This window comes from Podarcis tiliguerta (assembly GCF_965153285.1).
Source record: "Podarcis tiliguerta genome assembly, chromosome: 10".
In the NCBI taxonomy this organism is placed as follows: domain Eukaryota; kingdom Metazoa; phylum Chordata; class Lepidosauria; order Squamata; family Lacertidae; genus Podarcis; species Podarcis tiliguerta.
The window spans coordinates 59,984,172-60,006,651 of NC_139543.1; the positions used below are offsets into that span (position 1 = coordinate 59,984,172).

General features: G+C 43.8%; 1 long non-coding RNA gene across 1 annotated transcript in view; it reads left to right on the top strand.

The window, feature by feature from the left end:
- LOC310659269 overlaps positions 1–22,480 on the top strand; it is a 149,053-nt gene that overhangs the window by 120,540 nt on the left and 6,033 nt on the right. Inside the window, exons 4-7 of the long non-coding RNA XR_014502701.1 lie at positions 10,014–10,260; positions 11,609–11,743; positions 13,494–13,591; positions 19,236–21,443. This is a non-coding gene — a long non-coding RNA (uncharacterized lncRNA). The remainder of the gene's footprint in view (positions 1–10,013; positions 10,261–11,608; positions 11,744–13,493; positions 13,592–19,235; positions 21,444–22,480) is intronic.

Genomic DNA, 22,480 nt, shown 5'->3' on the forward strand with positions numbered 1-22,480 from the left:
GTTATATATCAGGCATAGGCAAACTCTGGCCCTCCAGATGTTTGGGACTACAGTTCCTATCATCCCTGACCTCTGGTCCTGTTAGCTAGGGGTGATGGGAATTGTAGTCCCAAACATCTGGAGGGCCGGAGTTTGCCTATGCCTGGTACATATGAATGAAAACATTTCTGTAGACTTTTCCAAAATGCATGAAATATAGAGAGCGCATTACGAAACCTTAAACAAACAACAACAGGAACAAACCCTGGAGCGCCGTGACTCTGACATGTTGCTGTTATGCCAAGCTATGGTGTGACCACATTTGGAATGCTGTGTGCCATTCTCGTTGCCTCTCCTCAAAGGTTGCTGCACTGGAGAAAAGGCAAGCAAGAGTTGGCATGAGGGGAGCTGACAAAATTAGGCATGGCATGGAGAAAGTGGAGAGAAAGAGACGTTTTTCTCCCTCTCTCTCATAACACTAGAGCCAATGAAGCTAATTGTGGTGGACGCCCAATGATGCCGATTCCGGGTGATTCGAGATGGGTAAACGAAAGGTATTCGTTTCCACAACACATAGTCAAACTATAGAACTCGCTCATGCAAAAGGCAGTGATGGCCACCGAGCTGGATGGTTTCAAAAGAGGACTGGATAAATCATAGAATAGAATCATAGAATCATAGAGTTGGAAGAGACCACAAGGGCCATCGAGTCCAACCCCCTGCCAAGCAGGAAACACCTTCAGAGCACTCCTGACATATGGTTGTCAAGCCTCTGCTTAAAGACCTCCAAAGAAGGAGACTCCACCACACTCCTTGGCAGCAAATTCCACTGTCCAACAGCTCTTACTGTCAGGAAGTTCTTCCTAATGTTTAGGTGGAATCTTCTTTCTCGTAGTTTGGATCCATTGCTCCGTGTCTGCTTCTCTGGAGCAGCAGAAAACAACCTTTCTCCCTCCTCTATGTGACATCCTTTTATATATTTGAACATGGCTATCATATCATGCCTTAACCTCCTCTTCTCCAGGCTAAACATGCCCAGCTCCCTTAGCCGTTCCTCATAAGGCATCGTTTCCAGGCCTTTGACCATTTTGGTTGCCCTCCTCTGGACGCGTTCCAGTTTGTCAGTGTCCTTCTTGAACTGTGGTGCCCAGAACTGGACACAGTACTCCAGGTGAGGTCTGACCAGAGCAGAATACAGTGGCACTATTACTTCCCTTGATCTAGATGCTATACTCCTATTGATGCAACCCAGAATTGCATTGGCTTTTTTAGCTGCCGCGTCACACTGTTGGCTCATGTCAAGTTTGTGGTCAACCAAGACTCCTAGATCCTTTTCACATGTACTGCTCTCAAGCCAGGTGTATGCAGGATTAGGCTGCCAGTGGCTACTAGCCATGATGGCTAGTTTCTGCCTCCACAATTGGAAGCAGCAATACTTCTGAATACCAGTTGCTGAAAATCAGATCTTTTGCTTAGGTCCTACTTGTGGGTTTGCCACTAGCATCTGGTTGGCCAGTGTAAGAAGCAGGTGCTGGACTAGATGGGCTATTTGCCTAATCCAGCAGTTTCGTATGTGAGACTACCTCAAGGTCCACATATATTGTGCAGGCTGGTCACTGGTAGCACCGTGTGGCCATAGGTCACATGGGCCAAAGACCCATGTGTGATTTTGCAGCAGCATAATTAAAAGCGACCCTTTTCCAGCACAGAGGATGATGGACATATTAATGGATTTGTCTTCGACTTTGGGGTCTCTACAAGGACTGCAGTGATGGATTCTGCATACAATGCCAGAAGCCAGACTCTGGCAATCCAACCTTTCACAGACAGGTCATTTTTTACAATGGCATGCCACCTCTAATCCAACCACCAGCAGCAGTAATATAATAAAGTGAGGCTTAGGTAGGAGCTAGCTGGGTCAGTGGTCAGACTTACTATAAGGCAGATTCCTAGGTTCTTATCTTCCTTTTGTCTGCCTCGTCACAGCCACACTATGCATTTAAAGAACATTTAAAGTGGATGACTAAAGTGGATGCACCCTGGGAACTGTAGTTTAGCCCTCAAAGAACTACAATTCACAGTTCCCTTTTTTAAAAAACTACAGTTCCCAGGATTCTTTGTGGGAAGCCATGTTCTTTTAATATAGGATGTGGATGTGACCAACGTCCTAGTATTAAAGAGAGAGGGACAGAAACAAAATCCCTGTCCATTCTCTCCATTAGCTAAAGCTCTGCCCACCTCTGCTTGGGTCATATAATATTTTTCTGAAAGCACCAAACACTTATGGCAACCATTCCCTAATAGGAAAAGCCATTCTCTCACCTTTTCTATGATATCCCTTTGGGAAAGGGCCAAGCTGAAATATACACAGTGTTCTCCACAGCTGCCAGTGCACATCTGGGGGAGAGACGTGGTGTGTCAAAACCAGTCAGAGGTGGAAAGCTTGATCTGTAGGTGGCAGTGAGTCTTTTCGGTGGCGTTGACTCGCTGGGCTCTAGCTCAGTAATCTGTTTTGTGTGCAGAAGGTCCCAGGGTCAGTCTCCCACATCTCCAGACAGAGAAAGACCCCTGCCCCAAACTCAGGAGAGCTGCTGCCAGTCTCACTTGCTATATATATAAGGCAGGGTCTCACATGGTGTATATATAGGGTAGCTTCTTCTGTTCGCTATTCAGGGCAGGTCTAACTTACACTACAGCAAACCTGATGATGGTGAGAGCCGCTGCTGTGAGTGATGGAGCTTCTAGGGATGAGAAAGTCAGTAACAGATGGATGAATCTGCCCTTGCTCTCCATAGGTACTACATTTAATTAATTTGCTAACCCTAAAGAATTTGCAAGGCACCACAGTTCCTAGGAACTTAGCTCTTGGAAAATGTAGCAGGTTTTTCTTAACATCCAATGATCTTTCTTGTATCTCTCTTAAAGCCAACACTCTGAAGCTGTGCTTCAGGTTTAAGGAAATGCCTCTGGGAGTAATAATTATTACTATTACTATTATTTTATGATATATGTTCATCCCTTTTAACAAAAGTGTCTCAAAGAGAATTACAGGATTTATGTTGTTGTTTTCTTAAAAAAAAAATACCAAACTGCTTATCAAACATTTAAAAGCCAAAAGTTTGCCATCTCATTTGATCAATGCAGAAAAAGAAGCATTTTTAGGTCTGGGATGTGCAAAGCAGTTGCCAGACTTAGCAAAGATGTAGTGACAGACCGGAATGCCTCTCTTTCCCCTGATTATTAAGGAGTTCAAATGCCTTGAATTAAGATTAGAATTCTGTAATTACATGAATGAAGTCAAAGGGAAGCATAAACGTCTGAGGTCATGTTTCAGGAAAAATATGCTTATAAAAATCTAAAACCTTTCCTGCAATATAACCAGGCCCTCCTTTCATCCTCATATTTCTTAGATCTGAGGTGACTCTGTTTTTATGAAGCTACCTAGAACAACTGCACACCTAACCCTTTTCCCAGCCATATATACGTGCATCAGGGCTACAGCTAACAATTTGTCGATTCCCCTTTGAAATGCTAATTGGCTGTATGCAAATTCCAGTGCTACGAAACTCCCTGTCCTTATTACTTACAAGTTACCTAGAAATGTTCAGATACAATTAAGGGCAGACATTTGCTGCCCTTTTTAAAAAGATCAAAGAGGTTTGTCCTTAAAATCTGTGTTGCAGGATGTAAATGAGGTTTAAGGGGGGGAGGAATTAAAAAAAAAAAACTTAGCATGTTAAATTAGATCATAACCCGAGATTGCCTCTGCTTCTGAAAGTGTGTTTGCATGCACTGGGCTAAGAACTGCCACCGACATCAGCAAGGGAGAAGGTATCTCCATCAAGCCCCTTCCTGAAAGGTTTCTGACTGCTGACAGGCATGGGGGCACAACTGTGTGTCTGGAGCTACCCTGTTCTCCTACCCTTAATGTTGTTATCAGCTGTGTTCCTGTACCTCATGGGCAGGGCCGGATTTAGGTTTGATGAGGCCCTAAGCTACTGGAGGTAATGGGACCCTTTATATTTCCAGCTGTCCTTTGTCATCAACAAATTGTCGCTGTTTTTTGTTGTAATTTATGGACCTAATAGGTATCTCAAGCCATTTGCACATGTTGCCATGCAAACAGTCCATGCAGAATGTAGCCACCCTATATATAGAAATGAGCAAACCAGTGATATTTTAGGGAGCAGGCTAGTGGGTGGGGCCCATTACTTACATCCTAGGAGCCTACACAACACAAAACCCTGTTGCTTTATGTAGGTTTTAGTTTATTTGGAAATGTATATTCCTTTAAAAAAAATTTTGGGGGAGCCAAGAGAGTGGGGCCCTAAGCTATAGCTTGTTTAAAAGGTAAAGGTAAAGGTACCCCTGCCCGTACGGGCCAGTCTTGACAGACTCTAGGGTTGTGCGCCCATCTCACTCAAGAGGCCGGGGGCGAGCGCTGTCCGGAGACACTTCCGGGTCACGTGGCCAGCATGACATCGCTGCTCTGGCGAGCCAGAGCCGCACACGGAAACGCCGTTTACCTTCCCGCTAGTAAGCGGTCCCTATTTATCTACTTGCACTTTGACGTGCTTTCGAACTGCTAGGTTGGCAGGTGCTGGGACCGAACAGCGGGAGCGCACCCCGCCGCGGGGATTCGAACCGCCGACCTTTCGATCGGCAAGCCCTAGGCACTGAGGCATTTACCCACAGCTCCACCCGTGTCCCTTATAGCTTGTTTAGCTTATATGTAAATCCAGCACTGCTCATGGGGGTGATTCTGGGGAGAGACTGTTCCTGATTGAGGGGAGTTTGCTTACAAAGCTTCTTTCTACCACCACACTAGGGCCCTGATCCAGATCAGCCCCCCAAACCCCCTCATCCATAGTGTAGGCTGCTCCATTAGGGCAAGCAGGGATTGTCCCACCTACCTCAGTCAGCCTCCCACCTTTCTGCCTTTTTATCTTCAAGTCAAGTTAGCTTCCTGCGAGAAGCCAAGTTACAGGGAACCAGACAGAGGGCCTTCTCGGTAGTGGCACCTTCCCTGTGGAACGCCCTCCCACCAGATGTCAAAGAGAACAGCAACTACCAGACTTTTAGAAGACGTCTGAAGGCAGCCCTGTTTAGGGAAGCTTTTAATGTTTGATGTATTACGGTATTTTAATATTTTGTTGGAAGCCACCCAGAGTGGCTGGGGAAGCCCAGCCAGATGGGCAGGGTATAAATAATAATAAATTATTATTATTATTATTATTCCTCCTTATGCTGCACGTACACCATTCACTTTCAGCACATTTTCTGCCCCACACACCCTGGGATCCCCTGGGAACTGCAGTTTACCCTCTCAGATCTACAATTCCCAGCACCCTGAACAAACCACAGCTTCCAGGATGCTTTGCAGGGAAGCATGTGCTTTAAATGCATGACACATATACAGCCTTGGTGTCTCTGTGTTGCCCCTTGTAGAACTTAGCAGGGAGGAAGCTGGAGGCACAGCCAGAATCAGTTGGCTCTGCCAGTCGCTGGGTCTGGCGCCATCTACTGTTGGTCTCCCTGGCTTTTGCCCTACCAGTCCCTGGTAATTTGTGTACTTAAGAAAAAATAGAAGCCCTGTGCTTAAGGGCACAGGCATGGGGCAAAACATGTCTAGTTTGGCCTTTGGAATGGTAGGGGGAAATTGTCCTGCTCAGCAATCCTTACCAAGTCTGTGATGCCCCTTTGATGTGACGTGAGCTACTGTTTGTGCTGCCCTCCTCTAAAACAGACCTATGGCATGGGACCATTAACTTAAGCTAAGCTGGCGAAAGGCACATGATAGTCTTCTGCACCAATGCATCCCTTGATCAAAATGCTTGTGTGTAATCTTCCTTGCCTTATTTAATGCGACAATAAGGTAAAGAAATGCCACTTACATTCAGCATTCCAAGAGATATCAGCTTTCTCGGCTTATCTGTTCATGTATACCTCACCGTACCTAACTGGTGAAGCTATACAAGGAATGCAAGATGAATTTCCCTGCAATCTAAGTGGTTTACCTTCTTCAGATCTGTGCCTTTCCACCTTTTGATTTTCGGTTTTATGTTCATTGTATGCACACAGCTTTGAGAAGTTAGCCAGCCCTGCTGCTATGCATGATGGTGGTGTCCCAAAACTGCAAAATAAAAATAAAAATCCTCAGAGCAGATTCTGGCTCCTGTCAACATGGGGGGCAATAGTTTTTTAGCATCTTCAATCCAGAGGCAATCTCTGTAGTCATTGAATTGTCCACGCCTTGACTGCAGTTAAATTGTAGACAGCAAAGGTGTGGAAATGTATCAACATAGGAACATGATTTTGAACAAATATGGAAGGTTCTTGTTGTGGATAATGCAGGGATGGGGAACCTGGCACCCCCCAGAGGCTCTTTGACTCCATTTCCCATCAGTCCCAGCCAGCATGGCCAATGGAGCCCAAAATGTCTGGTGGGCAACAGGTTCCCTGTGCTTGGGATTGCATTTCTTCTCAGTTCAAGGCCAGTGCTGACCAATGCTATAAAGTCTTGTTGATGGGTAAATTGTTTCCTTTTATAAAGTATTTCAGACTTCTCTAAAACATTTTGTAACAGTGGGAGGTGACAATAAGATTGAACCGTTTTAATGACTAGACCAACTAGATAAATTTATACTTGTGGGGTCTGAAAGGGTTTGCAGCACTAGAATGATTTTTCTGTGTGCTCCCTCAGACATTACATCCTGACCCCTCTTGTAGAATTATATTCGCCATCTTTTATTTCTATTTCTTTGAGTCTGCCCTTTGACACTGGTATTTATTCCTTTATTCTTTCGTTTTGTGCTGAATTTACTTGAGCATATCCTGTAAAGTTGCAGGGCTGAGGGAATGGGAGAAGTAAGTGTTAAATTGTGGGTGAACATATCAGACAACACAGCGATTCTTCAAACAGCTCTTGTTTATTCACAGGCTAGAACAGAACTGAGCTGAAGGGTTCGGCCAATCTGCTTATATAGAGCTCAACTACAAGGCAACAGTAACAACTTTCTGTAACTATCCAATCACTGAATGTCACTTTCAATTCCCTATTTGCATATGTGGACCTGAGTGAAAACTATCTACAGTATCCCCCTGCTGGCCCAGGGTGAGAACTTTGGTACATAACAGTAAGTCTTGATTCCATTTACATACACACACACACACACAAACAAACACACACACACACCATGTAAGGAGTATTTCACCTAGTTTCTCACTAAGAAATAGCTTTGCTCTCATTTTCCAGTGTTGTGATCTATGGGCTGGAACCAGACTAATAGTGCAATCCTGCCCATGTCTAGTCCTGTTGAATTTAAAGTTGCCTACTCTCAGTTAAGGAATGCAGGTTTAGAGAAGACTCACTGAAATAACTTAAGACCCATTGATTTCAATGGATCTGCCTTAAGAATGACTAAGTCTGGATCTAGCTCAGCGAGTGTGAAGGCACTGGGGTAACTGACAAGTGTGAGACCCTCATTCTTAAATATTTTAACGTTTGCATTAAGATTTGATAGAATTGTTGTTGTCTTTATTTACTAAATCCATATCCCCACACCATCAACAAGTCAGTATTCCCAGGGCGGCTTAACACAGAGACTACAAATGCATTGCAATAGAATTGAAGAAAAACAAAACATATGGAACAGTGACAAAATCTACAGCTGCTAGTACCTGTACATACTAGACTGTCCATATTTATGTTCTGGCTCTTCTCCAATGAATGTCAATGTGGTCCCTAATCTTGATGAAGGAGCGATGAAGCAACTGAGCCCCGTGGCTATAGTGTACATTTCAGAGCCCAGGCTACATAAACAGGAGGATCTGCTACAGCTCTTTCCACATCAAACTAAGGGAATGCATGTTTAATATTGCCCCATTTTTTTTAAAAAAAAATCCTGCTTTTAACCAATTGGAATATCTGGGTGTGGGGTTTTAGACCAACCATGGGTGCTTTGAGACAGTTCCTGTTTTCACTCACACCAAGTTGCACAATTAGAGTTGCTTGGAAAGTCCTGTGCAACAACCTACTTCCTCCAAATATTGGAGTTTTTGCAATAAGGACAGTGATGGGAAAATGCACTGGGATGTGTGGATCAACACTTTTGTTGTTTAGTTGTGTCTGACTCTTTGTGACCCCATCGTGGCTCCTTCATGGATCACTCCTTCATGGATCACTGCCTTGACTATGCCGTGCAGGGCCACCCAAGATGGACAGGTCATAGTGGAGGGTTTTGACTAAACGTGATCCACCTGGAGCAGGAACCGGCCAGCCACTCTAGTATCCCTGCCAAGAAAACTCCATGGACAAAAGCAACAGGATCAGCACTTGCTTTGGTGCAATTCAGAGTAGTGAAAAATCCAAAGGATAGCTACATTTTGATCTGCTGCTTAGTTAAGTTCTTTTATTTTTATTTTACAAATTTAAAAACTGCATCATAGTTTGAAGCCCCCAGGGTTGTACGAGATAAAAATAGAATATTGAAACCGATAAGTTGTGAATTTGTTGTGTATCCCTGCCAGGAACCGACTGCCATGGGAAAATAGGGCCTGTATGCAAAAGTGACACTTGCACACAGAACTGACACAGCTCAACACACCTTTCCAGACATTCTGGTGGTGCCATGCATTCATGACACAGCTGCGCCTGATCTTGGCAATAAGCCACCATGGATTTGTTTTGCTACAATGAGATCTCATTATTGCACTCACTTATTTCTCCAGAACTATTGATTTGGCAATATTTACCGGAGCTTTGCCTCTTTCCATCAGTACATAGAAGATAATCAATATCCAGTTTACGTGGTGCTGTTTAAGTTTCGGTTTCTCGTGGGGGAGAAGGTTCCTAATTTACAGCAACAAAGTCCACATGCTTTCTGACTGTAGAGAGGTTGCTATGTATCTCTGATACATTAATTGTGGCTCTTTTATGTGTCCATGAGCCCCAGACTTTCCAAAGTCCCACGGTTTGAGTAAACAAGAGAAAGGCAAGTTGACATCACTGGTGGACAGCGCCCATGGATACTGAGGAGAAGGGGCGGGATATAAATTCAATAAATAAATACTGGTAGGGCACAAAGCAAGGAGGCCAACAGTAGGTGGGGCCAGAGAGCCAAGGAGCAGAGCCACCTCCTGATAAGAAGGCAAGTAAGTGATTGGGGACAAACTGAGGTTGAAGGGGTAGTGTACCATTCACCCTGATAGACCAACCAACCTCCTCTGGTTCACACATCTGTATTACAGAAGCCTGTGTCTAAATAAAGCAAAAGGAAATAACCCTGTCTCCTAGCAGGACAACTTGGAAAGACCCTAGCTTAGGCAAGCAAGGACTTTCTGAAAGGAAAAAAACATACATCACTTGGAAAACACAATGAAGAAATCAATCTTTATTGAGTTCACCTAAATGCACTTAATGCAACAATTAAGATGCTCTGTCCACGGTTGTCTTTACTTAGATACATTAAATGACTTCACACCATTTGTCACTCCCTTGAAGCTGCTTTGATTGCGAGCATTGCTCAGGTCAGGCACTCCTGATTCGTTTGCATCAAATGGTGTTTGCTAATCCTTGCAGATGTATTTGCTTCTTGCCATTCAAGGCGAGACAGGCTCGGCTAGAAAAACCTGCGTTTTGATGGGCGTCTTGTTTGGCCTTGTTGGCTGCTTCCTATCCTACATAGCATCTGTGTAGGGAGCTGCTCTGAAGATAATCTTATCACAATTGCTCTCGTCTGAAAATGTTCCAGCTCTTAAACTATGACAGATGGGAACCAGTGGAAAAGCAAGCTATTGAGCAAAGCAGTTAATAGTGGTAACATTTGTCTTGCAAGTGGGATGTGCAAAGAGCCTGCTGGGTCATTAGGATTCGGATGAAACTGAATAAATCTCTGATCAGCTGCAGAGCACTTGATTATTCTGTCTCAAACCCTTGCAAAGGTCTGTAGAATTCTCTATGTGGGAGGTATATTCCATGCACAACGAGTTTTTGCATGCTGTTTTGTCAACTTCGCCCACTGAATCTCTGGCAGCTCTTCCAAACATCTACATTCCCCAAGACGCTGTGAAGTGTTTTGAGCACTAAACAAGCACAATATAAATATTGCTGCTTGCTACTGACCAAAACTTAATCTGAGACAGGGGAAGTGAAACAGAGGATTGTATTCAGTGCTGAACAGACAGACTTCCACTCAGACAATGGTATTTTGCTGCCGCTGCCTCCTCTCTTCTTGCACACCTGCAAAATTTGGTCCAGAGCATCTCCCAGCAGTTTTGAGGGTTCGTGGAGAACTGGGAGGGATGAGTCCTGGTTTGAGATGAATAAATCTGTCACTTTTGGTTCTCCAAGATTTGGGTTTTTTTAATATTTAAGTTAAATTCTCCACATTTCCTTAAAAACCTTGATTTTTAAAAAAGAAATCCTTGTGAAAATTCACCAGCTTTTTTCAGTGATTCCCCCCCCATGCACGCATTTTTATATGCAATTTTGACTAATATACACATTTTTTCAAAGCTATTCCCCCTGATAAAATGCATTTTTGTATGTTATTTTCACTGATACATGTGTATTTTATGCACATTTTATCCTAGTTATACGCAGTTCTGTACACTGCATTGCAAAATTCTGAGAAGTGCAGATTTTGAAGATTGGCTGTTTTGGTTAGCATATTGTGGGTTGGGAATCAGCACAAATGGATAGGGGCGTGCAGATGGGATTGTATTCCCTTTAAAGGGCCAGGAGGATAGCTTGGCAGTAGTCCTGGACTTGCAGTTGTCTGGTGAGTCACAGGTAACAGCTGTTGTCAGGAGTGCTTTCTGAAAACACCTGCTAATTGCAAACCTATTTGAAGTGGCCTCAGCCATCCATGCACAGGATTCCTCGAAACTGCAATGCACTTTATTGGGGTCGGCCTCTGAGGCCAATATGGTAATTGCAGCTGGTATAAAATGCAGCTGTTCGTGGATGCTGGTGGAGGTCAGAAAGCCTGAAAACATAACACCAATTTAGTGTCAGTTTCACTGGCTGCCAGTCAACCTCCAGGTCCAATTGAAAGTGTAGAAATTAACCTTCCAAAGCCCTAAATGACTTGGGACCAGGTTATTTGGAGGGCTGTTTTCACCCATATAACCCTGCTTGTACACTAAGATCAGCTTCAGGGGTTGTTCTCATGTGTCTGCTGCTAAGATTGGTTCAGCAGTATGGAAAAGAAACTTGAGCCTCACCCTATATGTACCAGGCAATAATAATAATAATAATTAGATTAAATTTGTCCCAAAGAAACCTAGGGGGACAAGCAATAAAGCAGCAAAACATTAAAAAAAATTAAAACATTAAAAACATCTTTTTAAAAACAATCATGTATCCTCACAGTTAATAGTTTCAAGGTTGTTGGGAACTGAATCTTTTGGCCATCAAATGCCAGAGTGAAGAGGAATGTCTTTAGAATCTTCTTGAATGTTAACAGGAAGCCAGATGAACCTCACCAGGGAGGGCATTCCACAAACAGGAAGCCACCACCAAGAAGGTCCTATCACAGAAAGTGCCAACTGGGGGGACACCAGCACCACCAAGACCTCCCTTGGCAATCGTGAAGCTTGAGAAATTTTGAGGCGATTATCTCTATAGTGTCCCAAGTGGTTGCTGTAATGAACACCTGAAGCTCACCGGCAGCCAGCGCAGCGATTTCAGGACTGGTGACACATGGTCCCATCAGACTGCCCCACTCAGCAATCTAGCAGCCATATTCTGCTCTACTTTTAGGTGAGCGCTGAAAACCTTCCTCTGCAATGTTGCCTTTATCTGAGAGTGTCATGAGGTTGCTTGGGTGTTACAGAGCAGCTTTTTAATTGTTATGCATCCTCTCTAATGTGGCTATTATAGCACGCCTTGCTCCTGCTTGTGTGTCCCTTTGTGAGGGTGTAGCCCTGAAAAGCGACTGTAAACACTTTGCACAATATACCGGTAATTAAAAGAACACATGCTACTATTGAGATACTGGTCAGTCTGCATCTGAAGTGGCGTGTCCCATTCTGAGCAGCTTGGTACATTTTTGTATTGGATTTGGGGAATAGCTCACAGCAAAAAGGCATGATACCAGCACATCGAAATGCATGCACTACAACAGCATAAAAACAGCTAACAGCCAACTAAGGGAGCAATCTTATCCCTACATCTGCCAATGTGAGCAGGTTAGGATATGGAGGAGCTCCAGCTCAGCTAGCAGGCTCCTAACTTGGCCAGGCTATACTAGCAGAAGTCCGCAGGCCTAGCTCAGCTGGAGATAAACCAGCATAAATCCCTCATCCCCGGGAGCACACAGCCAATCAGATCACACCACTCTGGCTGGTTGCTAAGCAAAAGCTCCCCCTCAGGTAGTTGGCTAACAATGACAACAAAATTAACCCTTAAGTTATATACTGAATGATCTCTGCTGTTGCACTTCCAGCAGCCACGATAGTGTTCTTCATAATATGTGGAGGGTTCTCACACAGAAGATGAATTTGACTGATGGGTTACTCAGATGTAGCACATCAGCCAAGGGTTTTTAAGTGCGGGTTTGGCAGGCATAATAATAATAATAATAATAATAATAATAATAATAAAACATTAAATTTGTACTGCCCTTCATTCAAAGATTACAAGGAGGTTCACAACATAAAAATACAAAATAAGAACCCAAAATACACAATAAAAACAAGAAGACAATAACCCCCCTCTGGGTTTATCCACACTTACCTTTCCTCCGTTCTTTCCAGGCATAGTCCGCAATTTAAAGTTCTGTGTCCAAACGCTTTTTTTCTTTTTGCTCCAGAGCATACTCAGCGAAAACCTGCTCTCTAAACCCAAACTGATTCAGTTTTAAAGAGTAGGTTTTTGTGGAAAAAGCTCTGGGTCAGGACAGATAATTGCCTCCATGCCCTGTTTCCTAATTTATACAAGTGGGGCTGCAAGAAAACATTTCAGTGCGGAGCACTCCTGTTCAGGATCCCTGCCAGCTACATCCTTTCCCAAGATATTCCACCCCATTCCCCCATCCCCTGTAACTGTCAGTCAGCATTTGGTGGCCACTGAGCATGCTCCATTCGCACTGGGCCGTTAGCAGGGTTCCTCTCTTAGGGTTTGAGTTTTCTGTTGGGGTTTTTTTACTAACAACTTTTATAAACCTTTTGGTTTCCTAGAGGAATTGTCAAAGCGCTGGACTAGGACCTGGAAGACCTGACATGGTTGTTGTGGGGATTAAATGAGGAGGGGTGAACCATGCATGCCACGTTTTGCTCCTTGGAGAAAAAGGTGGGCTATAAATGCAGTTAATAAATAAATGAACCTTGGGGTTTTCCTGAGCCTAGTGATATTCGACTACATAAGGACCTATGTCTGGAGTTTGCTGTTGGTATGTATTATGTTTTGCATGTTGTTCATCAACATAAGCCTATAGGATAGGGTGGGAGGGAGTTAAGTTGTAATTAGACAGCCTTCATTTGTTTCAATTTGTATCCCTTTCTATCCTAAGGGCTTAGGGAGGGTTGCAGAATTACATTGGCACCTGGTACCCTTTTCTTCCCTCGTGGCTCTTCAAAGGAACGAACCAGCTGAACCAGATGAACAAAGGTAGGCAACCTTTTGTTCCCCAGGGGGTTTTTTGTGTGTGTTTGAATGTTGCAGGCTTGGTCACATGCACCTTCTTAATACGTCTTTCCCATAACACTGACAATTCTTCTTTTTTCCCTTTTAAATAATTTTATTAAAATGATTTCTATAATATATATATATATATATATATATATATATATATATATATATATATATCGTTACTGCTGTATGATTTCGTGCACTTTAATTTTGAAGTGACAGCTTCCTCTTGTGTGTGCGGGTAGCCCAGGTTTAGCTGAAACAGCCTGGACATCTTTTAAAGCCAGTTCTTCAGTCAGAGGGCCATATTCCTTCATGGGCAACTTTTCAGGGGCCGTGTGCCGGGGCAGATTGTGGCCAGAGAGACAGGGACAGAAAAGTTGATGTGACTATTACCTTTGTACAGTAGGCTCTGCTCCAGCCATGCAAAAGTCAAAGGTTTACAAGCACACACCCCTTCGCTCTAGGCAAGCAAGAGGCACTGTCACAATTTGAGGGCACATTCCAGACAGGCAAAAGCACTCAAGGTGGGTGGACTAGTGTGTGTGTGGCCAGGCCCACACAGAGAGACCTGGAGGTCTGAATCTCCCCACCCTGATTTAAAGGCGGTAGCTGCCTTGAGGTGCCAGTTCCAGAATCTGCCAGGGTCTTAGGGAAAACACCCTCTGCTTGTCCTGGAAAAAATGTGTTGTGTCAACTGAGAATTCTCTCATTTTGCTTCCAAGGATCTTTGGGATTTGGGGGCGGGTTGGAGGTGTTCTTTGGTGAACAAAAAGATGAAGAGGAGCCACTCCCCTGCCCCCCAGAAAACGGCTTGAAGCCAACACACACAGAGAGAACTGATGTATCAAATGATACGCCAAAGGATGCATCCTGACATGTCACCTTCTCCAAGGGCAAGAAGATCTTGTATCGTTTCTTAAACAGTTCATACGTAGAACGTGCTGCAAACTTCACAGGCCAATTCTTTGAAGACCACATGGGTCTTTTCTTCCTTTCTCAGATGTGCATCCTACCCATCCTTCAAACATTAAGGGCAGCAAACACATCACTTAATCATCACAACTACCCTGCTTTCAAATGTGCATTGAGCATATCTAATGTCTTTTTCCACATCATGATCAGAGAAAAATAATGAAGTGTGAACCAGCAGGAATCTGCTCATTTACCAGGCACTCTTGTCCTGTCAGCCCATTACAGGATTTTAGCTGCCTTTTAAATCACTAATCGATCAATTAAATTAAAGCAAAACCTCCAGACAGATATCAAGTGAAAGCGAAAGGCCACAACTTGTTGATAGAAGGGTGCTGTTTCGCCTCCTCTAACCTTCCTCTGTTGTAAAGGGGGCGACATTTTGCTGCCTACGTCTCATTAAGTGTGTACCTTTTCTTTCTTTCTTTTTTACTCAAAGTATATCTAAGGTCAGCAGGGAACACTGCATTTGAAACCAAAGTAGTGATATAGTCAAGAGCTCACTATGTACTGCTGTGAAAACCTGAAGTGGCTGAGCATGACTTTGGGAGATGATGAGATGGAAACTAGGCCTCAAGGTTCATCTAGCCCATCATTCTCTAGATCTGCCTTCTCCAACCCGGTGCCCCCCAAATGTTTTTGGTTGTAACTCCCAGCAGCCCCCAGCCAGCTCAATCTATGTCACAAGGGGAGTTGTAGTCCAAACCACCTGGAGTGCACCAACTTGGTGAAGGCTGCTCTAAATAACTCATATATAATAAAAGAAGAAGAACTCTGCTGGATTAGGGCAATAATAATAATAATAATAATAATAATAATAATAATAATAATAATTTATTTGTACCCCGTCCATCTGGCTGGGTTTCCCCAGCCACTCTGGGCGGCTTCCAACAAAGACCAAAAATACACTAAAATGTCACACATTAAAAACTTCCCTGAACAGGGCTGCCTTCAGATGTCTTCTGAATGTCAGGTAGTTCTTTATCTCCTTGACATCTGATGGGAGGGCGTTCCACAGGATGGATGCCGCTACCGAGAAGGCCCTCTGCCTGGTTCACTGTAGCTTTGCTTCTCACAGTGAGGGAACCGCCAGAAGGCCCTTGGCGCTGGACCTCAGCGTCCGGGCAGAACGATGGGGGTGGAGACACTCCTTCAGGTATACTGGGCCAATGGCCATTTAGTCCAGCATTGTGTTCTCAGAGTGACAAGCAAGATGCCTGTGGGGAACCTACAAGCAGGACCTGATCATGAAAGCATTCTCCCCGCCTGAGATTTCCAGAAACTAGTATTCAGAAGTGTTACTGCCTCTGACCATGGAAGCAGAGCATAGCCAACAATGGCTAGTAGCCCTTGATAGTTTACTCCTCCATGAATTTGTCCAACCTCTTTTAAAGCCACCCACGTTGGTGGCCATCACTGTTCATGTGGGAGAGAGTTCCATAGTTTAACCAAGCCTGGTGTGAAGAAGTACTTCCTTTTATTTGTCCTGAATCTTCCAGCATTTGTCTTCAGTTTGGATGTCTGTGAGTTCTAGTGTTATGAGAGGGAGAGAAAAACTTCACTTTCTCAACACCGTGAATAATCTTATAAAATTCTGCCACATCACCTCTTAGTCGCCTTGTTCTCCAAACGAAAAAGTCCCAAATGCTGTGACTGTTCCTCCTCTGTGTGTCTGTGCTTTCAATGGGTTGGAAATACCCAAGCATTCTTGTGATGGCTTCAACATATATCCTGATAATACACTATTAAGCATCACTTTTCCTAAGTACTCGAATGCATAAACTCAATAATCCCTGTCAGGCCTGTGTTATTATCCCCGTGTTAGATAAGGCTGGAGCTAAGAGAGCGAGAGAGCAATTTGCCTAGTTCCACTCAATGAACATACAGCGTGAGCTGAGATCTGAGCCAAGAGCTCCTCAATTTTGGCATGGGCACTACACTCGACAGCACACCTCCCTGGGGCTCCCGGAAGTTCCCAAAGATTCTTCAGGTAGTGGCAGGTTGAGGCTTCACACTGTAGCATTCCAAGGACAGGAAACTGTGATGGGTGGAGAGGACTAGGAAGTGGGCCCTGTGGCAGAGCCAGAAGGCATTATTCAAGTTTTGCTGCTGAGACAATGCCAGATTCAAGGAGGAGGAGGGGATGAACAATGGAGAAAGAGAAGGAAGGTGGTGGTTACCTCCTTGTCATAATCAAGAGCCAGCTCAATACACTTTGCTGCCTGAGGCAAAAGGAAAGTGCTTTCCATTCCATGTACAGAAGCCAACCAGATTGGCTGTTGAATCGTGCTTAGTGCTGGTGATAGGAGAGAGGCCTTCACTGCACCTGTGAACAGACTAGCTTAGATGGTCCAGGCAAGGCTGTGTGGTGTACATCACTCCATTCTCCTGCAGAAGAGGGGAACGCCCAGGAGGCTCAAGAGAAATGGGTGGAAGGAAGCTGCCACCCTGAACCTCTGTTGCCTAAGGCAGTGGCCTGACTTTACCTAATGTTAGGACTGGCCCTGAGAGCAGGAAGAAATGGACAGAGATGCGGTGGAAAGGCAGTGTAGCTATTGAGAGCCAGTGTGGTGTAGTGGTTAAGAGCGGTAGACTCGTAATCTGGGGAACCGGGTTCGCGTCTCCGCTCCTCCACATGCAGCTGCTGGGTGACCTTGGGCTAGTCACACTTCTTTGAAGTCTCTCAGCCCCACTCACCTCACAGAGTGTTTGTTGTGGGGGAGGAAGGGAAAGGAGAATGTTAGCCGCTTTGAGACTCCTTAAAGGGAGTGAAAGGCGGGATATCAAATCCAAACTCTTCTTCTCTTCTTCTATCCCTGGCTGCAGAAATGTAGGCGGTTATGGAAAAGCAAGGATAAAGGGAAACAGTTGGATGGAAGAAGAAATGAATGAATGGAATATACAGGAATGATCAGTACAAAAGAGCAGGAACAGTAAATTTAGTGGGCAGGGTTAGGGTTGCATCAGGATAGGGAATGCCCAGTATCTTCTCCAGTATTTCTCTACAGAACTCTCTTGCTGAGACATGGCAACAACAGCCCCGTTTTAATCAAAAGCAAGAAGACATATTAGTGATTAATTCCCTAATAAAAGGAACTCAATTGCCCAGCTCCCAAGTATATTAATCAATTCTTTCACTTGAAAAGCAGCAAGCCAAGTTTTCAAAGCTGGACATATACAATTACCTAAGCTCTTGAATAGCTACAGTTGCTCCTGATCAGGCAACTAATTCTCTCAGGGTCCGAGAGAGAATTGGATACAATCAGTAGCTGCAACAGAAGCCTCAAATCTGATGTGACACCTGAGATCTATGAACACATCTTTGGCCTTTTTTTCTCTATGAAAAAAAGAGCCATGCTACAAAGTAGGGTGGTTGGTTGTTTTGCTTGTCCTTTTCTGAACCTTTTCCAACTCTACAATATCCTTTTTGAGGCGAGGCAAACAGAACTGTACACAGTATTCCAAATGCACTCATATTTTCACAACACACAAATACAAAAGGGCATCAGAGATGTGACTTCAAAGAACCAAATACTTCTAGTTCACCCCTCCAGGATGCCATAGTTTTCCAAGGCTACTTTAATCAAGCACGCTTTTAATGCTAGCCTGCATTCAAAGCTAAGATGCAGGGCTGATGCAACCTGGCTGTCAGCCAGCTTAGTAACAGGTTTCCTGAAACATGGGTGGATAATTGCTGCACACCTCTTGAAGGCGATAGTTGGGTCTCCTTGCCGTGGTGCAGATTCCCATCTCAGGTCACTCCATTTTCTTAGCAAGCTGAAGGTGTGCACATGTTGCTCTCACCTCCTGCTTATACTGACTTGCTCTGATGCAGCAGTGTGGACCCCACCAAGCTACTTAACTTGTTGACCTTTCTCCTACTTAATCTGTTGGTTTGCTAGGGAACATTCAGATATACTGGGGAAGCTAGGCATCAGGGGATGAAGTTAGACATCTTCAAGATGGAGAGGTCAGGCACAATTTGGCAGTGAGTTGGAAAGGTCAGACACAATAGTTCAGACACTCCCTTTGTTACACAACCTTTGTTACTCCTAAATATTTTTTGGTATTATTTTCTCTGTGGGCAAACATAGTCACACCCAATTTATATCACAAGAGTGGAGGCTTAAATATATAGTTTACAACAACTATCCTTTAATTTAGGCACTGTGGATTAGTTCGTATCACAAAGGCCTGGGACGATAACTATTTATGGGCAGCTGCAACAAAATTAACAATTTCTTCCTTATCCTCCATATTAACAAGAAATGAAAAAGAGAATATTGGTGGCTTATTTGGGTTTGTCTATTTGTTTACATTAATCATTGCTCTGCTTTGCATACCTCCACCAACTAATTTTTGCTGGGTTTGATCAAACCGGCTGAGAATAAACAAAATTGTTTTCAAAATTCTCATCAACAAATGTGGACTGTTCTTACGGTATTTTCTCTAATAAGATCAGCTGTCATTCTCCTGGACCAACAAAGTCTTTGGTGGAGGACTTGCAGCAGAGGTGTGAAACAGGATAGGCGATCTCAAATGTGAATCTGGAATCAGTAATTTATCCAGATGGGAATTCCATTGCTTTAAAGGCAAGTTCAGGAGAAGGGTGGTTGAGTCCAGCTTTTCTTCTTTTTTTCTTGTGCTTTAGGAAGGGGTGTTCAGCTATGTGCCCAGCTGTCTTATCCTCCCCAGGATGCCTTTGGATGTTTTAAGTGTCTGCACCCACTGAAACATTCCTTCAAACGTAGGGAGCAGGTTGTCTGCGAAAGAAATAGTGGTGAAGTCAGTTTTGCTTCTTTCATTGGAATGCAATGGGATGCCCCAGTGGGTGGGAAAGCAATGCATTGGTTCTCACCCACTGCTAAAGACCGGAACAGTCATGTGGAATACAGGGACTTAGGAAGCTGCCCATTGGGTCATCTAGCTCAGCATTGTACACACTGACTCTTCAGGATTCCAAACAGGAGATACTACCTGGAGATGCTGGGAATTAAACCTGGGGTCTTCTCTACCACTGAACTACAGCCATTCTCCAGTACCATCTTGCTGCGGACAGCACAGCAAGCAATGGACTGGGCCGTTCTCTCTCTCATTTGGAACTAGGGTGACCAGGCTATGCTTTTCATAGCTATGCTAGAAAGGGTTTGGGGCCACCCTGCCTTTAAGAAGGTGGTGGTGGGGAAATCCACACAGCTCTAAAAATGCAGGAGCTCTGTCTTGTCTTACACACCTCAACATGCAATGAGAAGCATTCATATTTGTGATGTGCTCCCCACATCTCCCAAGGATGCAGGGGAAGAGCTCCCTGGAGGCTGTCTTCCTCTTGGAAAAGAGCTCCCTGGAGATGGATGGTGTGTCAGCAATGCCTGGCTTATTTTCCAATATCCCAATCCCAGAAGGGCCTAAATGGAGGCAAGCAGCATCAGCACTCCTGGCATGCAGCAGATCTCCAGAGAGAGAGGTTATGTGCACACCATACATCAAAAGCACATTTAAAAGAGATCCCTCCCCCAGGGAAAAGTTTCATGGGGACTGTAGTTTACCCTTCACAGAGCTACAGTTCTCAGCACCTTTAAACAACTACAGTTCCCAAAATTCTTCGGGGTGGCGGGGAAAATGTGCTTTCAATGTTTGGTTTCGATGCAGCTGAAGACCCCCAGCAACCCAAGATTCTTTTGGCCTTCCCTTAACTCTGTATTTTTCCATCTCTCCAAAAGCTTTCTGATAAGACTGCTCAGGTCTATTTAGAGTTGGAAGGGACCCTGAGGATCATCTTTTCTTTAAAAAAATCTTATCTATTGATTTTTCACAAAAAGAACTTTACAAATTTTAGCATAAAACAAAAGTTGCTTTATCCATTGACCTTCCACCCTCCCCTTCAATGGTTTCCATATTTACCCTTGAATGCTGCATATTTCGGGGACTCTGATGATCCTATAATCCAACCTCCTGCAGTGCAGGAATATGCAGCTGTTCCACGTGGGGATCAAACCTTCAGCCTTGGCATTATCAGCACCGTGCTCTGAGCTATAGAGTCTCTCCAGCCCCTTGGCTTTGGGTGAACTATTTCAGAGGTCAAGGATTTTGGAACATAGGAAGCTGCCTTCTACAGAATCAGACCACTGGCCCTTTTAGCTCAGCACCAACCACCGGCTGTCAGCAGCTCTGTGGGAATACAGGTAGCGGACACTCCCAGCCCAACTGGAGATTGAACTTGGAACCTTCTGCATGCAGAGCAGATGCTCAAGCTCTGAGCTACGACCCTTTTGTTATGTCCCCCACTCATTAAATCGGGAGGGGTCCCAAGCATAATTCAAGTAGCAATTGTTTTAACTACTTGCAATGTAAAGGCAGAAAGACACGTTTCAAGAAACAGAGAGCTCTCCATTGCTGAGACGTGCAGTACTGATGTCCTGACACTGTTACGTGTCCTGATGCAATTGTGCTTTTAACAGATCCATGCTAGCAGCTGGACATGTACTGATATGAACATACACAGCGTAAACGATGTCAGTAATTAAGTGAGCTTAATTGGATTGTGTGTTGTATGTGGGGCATTATTTCTATGTGTTGTTATTTGGGGTATGCAGAGAGGAAAGGGGCCCTCGCTGTTCCCATTTTGAGTGGCAGCCCTGAGTTTGTATATTAGCAATTCTGCCCCAAGCAAGGGTTCGCACTCCTATTTTCTTTAGGATAATCAAATAATTGTTCTCTCTTCAACTATGTTTTTTTTATTAAGCATTTCAGAGATGAAGGTACAATTGACCTTCAAACAAGCTGAACAACAACAATAACAATTGAAGACATTTTTGTTCCAACCAACATCTCCAGCTGGATGAAAAGGTCTCAGCCTTAGGTGCTCATTTTGCATTGTTTTTAAATCCATCTTTAGCAGTTTTTAAAACTATTTTTAGCTGTTTTTATGGTATGCTTGTGAATCACTTTGAGACGACTAGATAAGGCAATTCCTTATTTAAAAAGCACCTTTTATTTATTTAAATGTACTTATTTGATTCAAATATGAATCACTTCCCATAAAGTACCTCAGAGTGATTTCATAATAAAAACATCTGCAATAAAAACAATGACACAATTTTATATAAAAATAGTTATAACACGGTAAAGAACAATTTAAAATGCTATCATGTATTAAGCCTAACAACAACAACAACAATCACTGTACTAGAAAACAAGTATAAAAAACAAATCAGACATAAAATGATAATCATGAGATAACGTTCTTGAATATTATGAATTATCACATCCTTCCAGAATGTAGTGTGGGACTCAGCAAAAAGTTGGTCAACTGGATTTTTGTGGTGGCGTATGATATGAATAGGAACTGAAATAGAGTCGCAAAGTGATTTCATGCTCTTTATTCAGCTCATAGTGGTGAGGAGGAATGAATGAATGTCCCCTCAAAGTATCTGCTTTATATACATTATTTACACAATGGGCTGCACATGATTGGCTAATTCCGGAATTCTACTGTAAGCCAATCAGGTTGTGGATTCACTTATATCTGGAGCATGATTGGGTGGTTCCTGGCAACCAATCATACTGCTGCATTGTTCTAGGACCAATCAGACTGCTGCATTCTGAATCCTATTGTTCTAGGACCAATCAGACTGCTGCATTTTGGATCCTATTGTTCTAGGACCAATCAGACTGCTGCAGTTTGAATCCTATTCAACTCAGTACAGTGGTGCCCCGCAAGACGAATGCCTCGCAAGACGGAAAACCCGCAAGACGAAAGGGTTTTCCGTCTGCAGAGGCGCTTCGCAAGACGAATTTCCCTATGAGCTTGCTTCGCAAGACGAAAAATGACGAAAATTTTGGGGTTTTTTTTTTTGCTCCAAAACCCCTTATTTTGAATCGCTAAGCTGCTAAAAG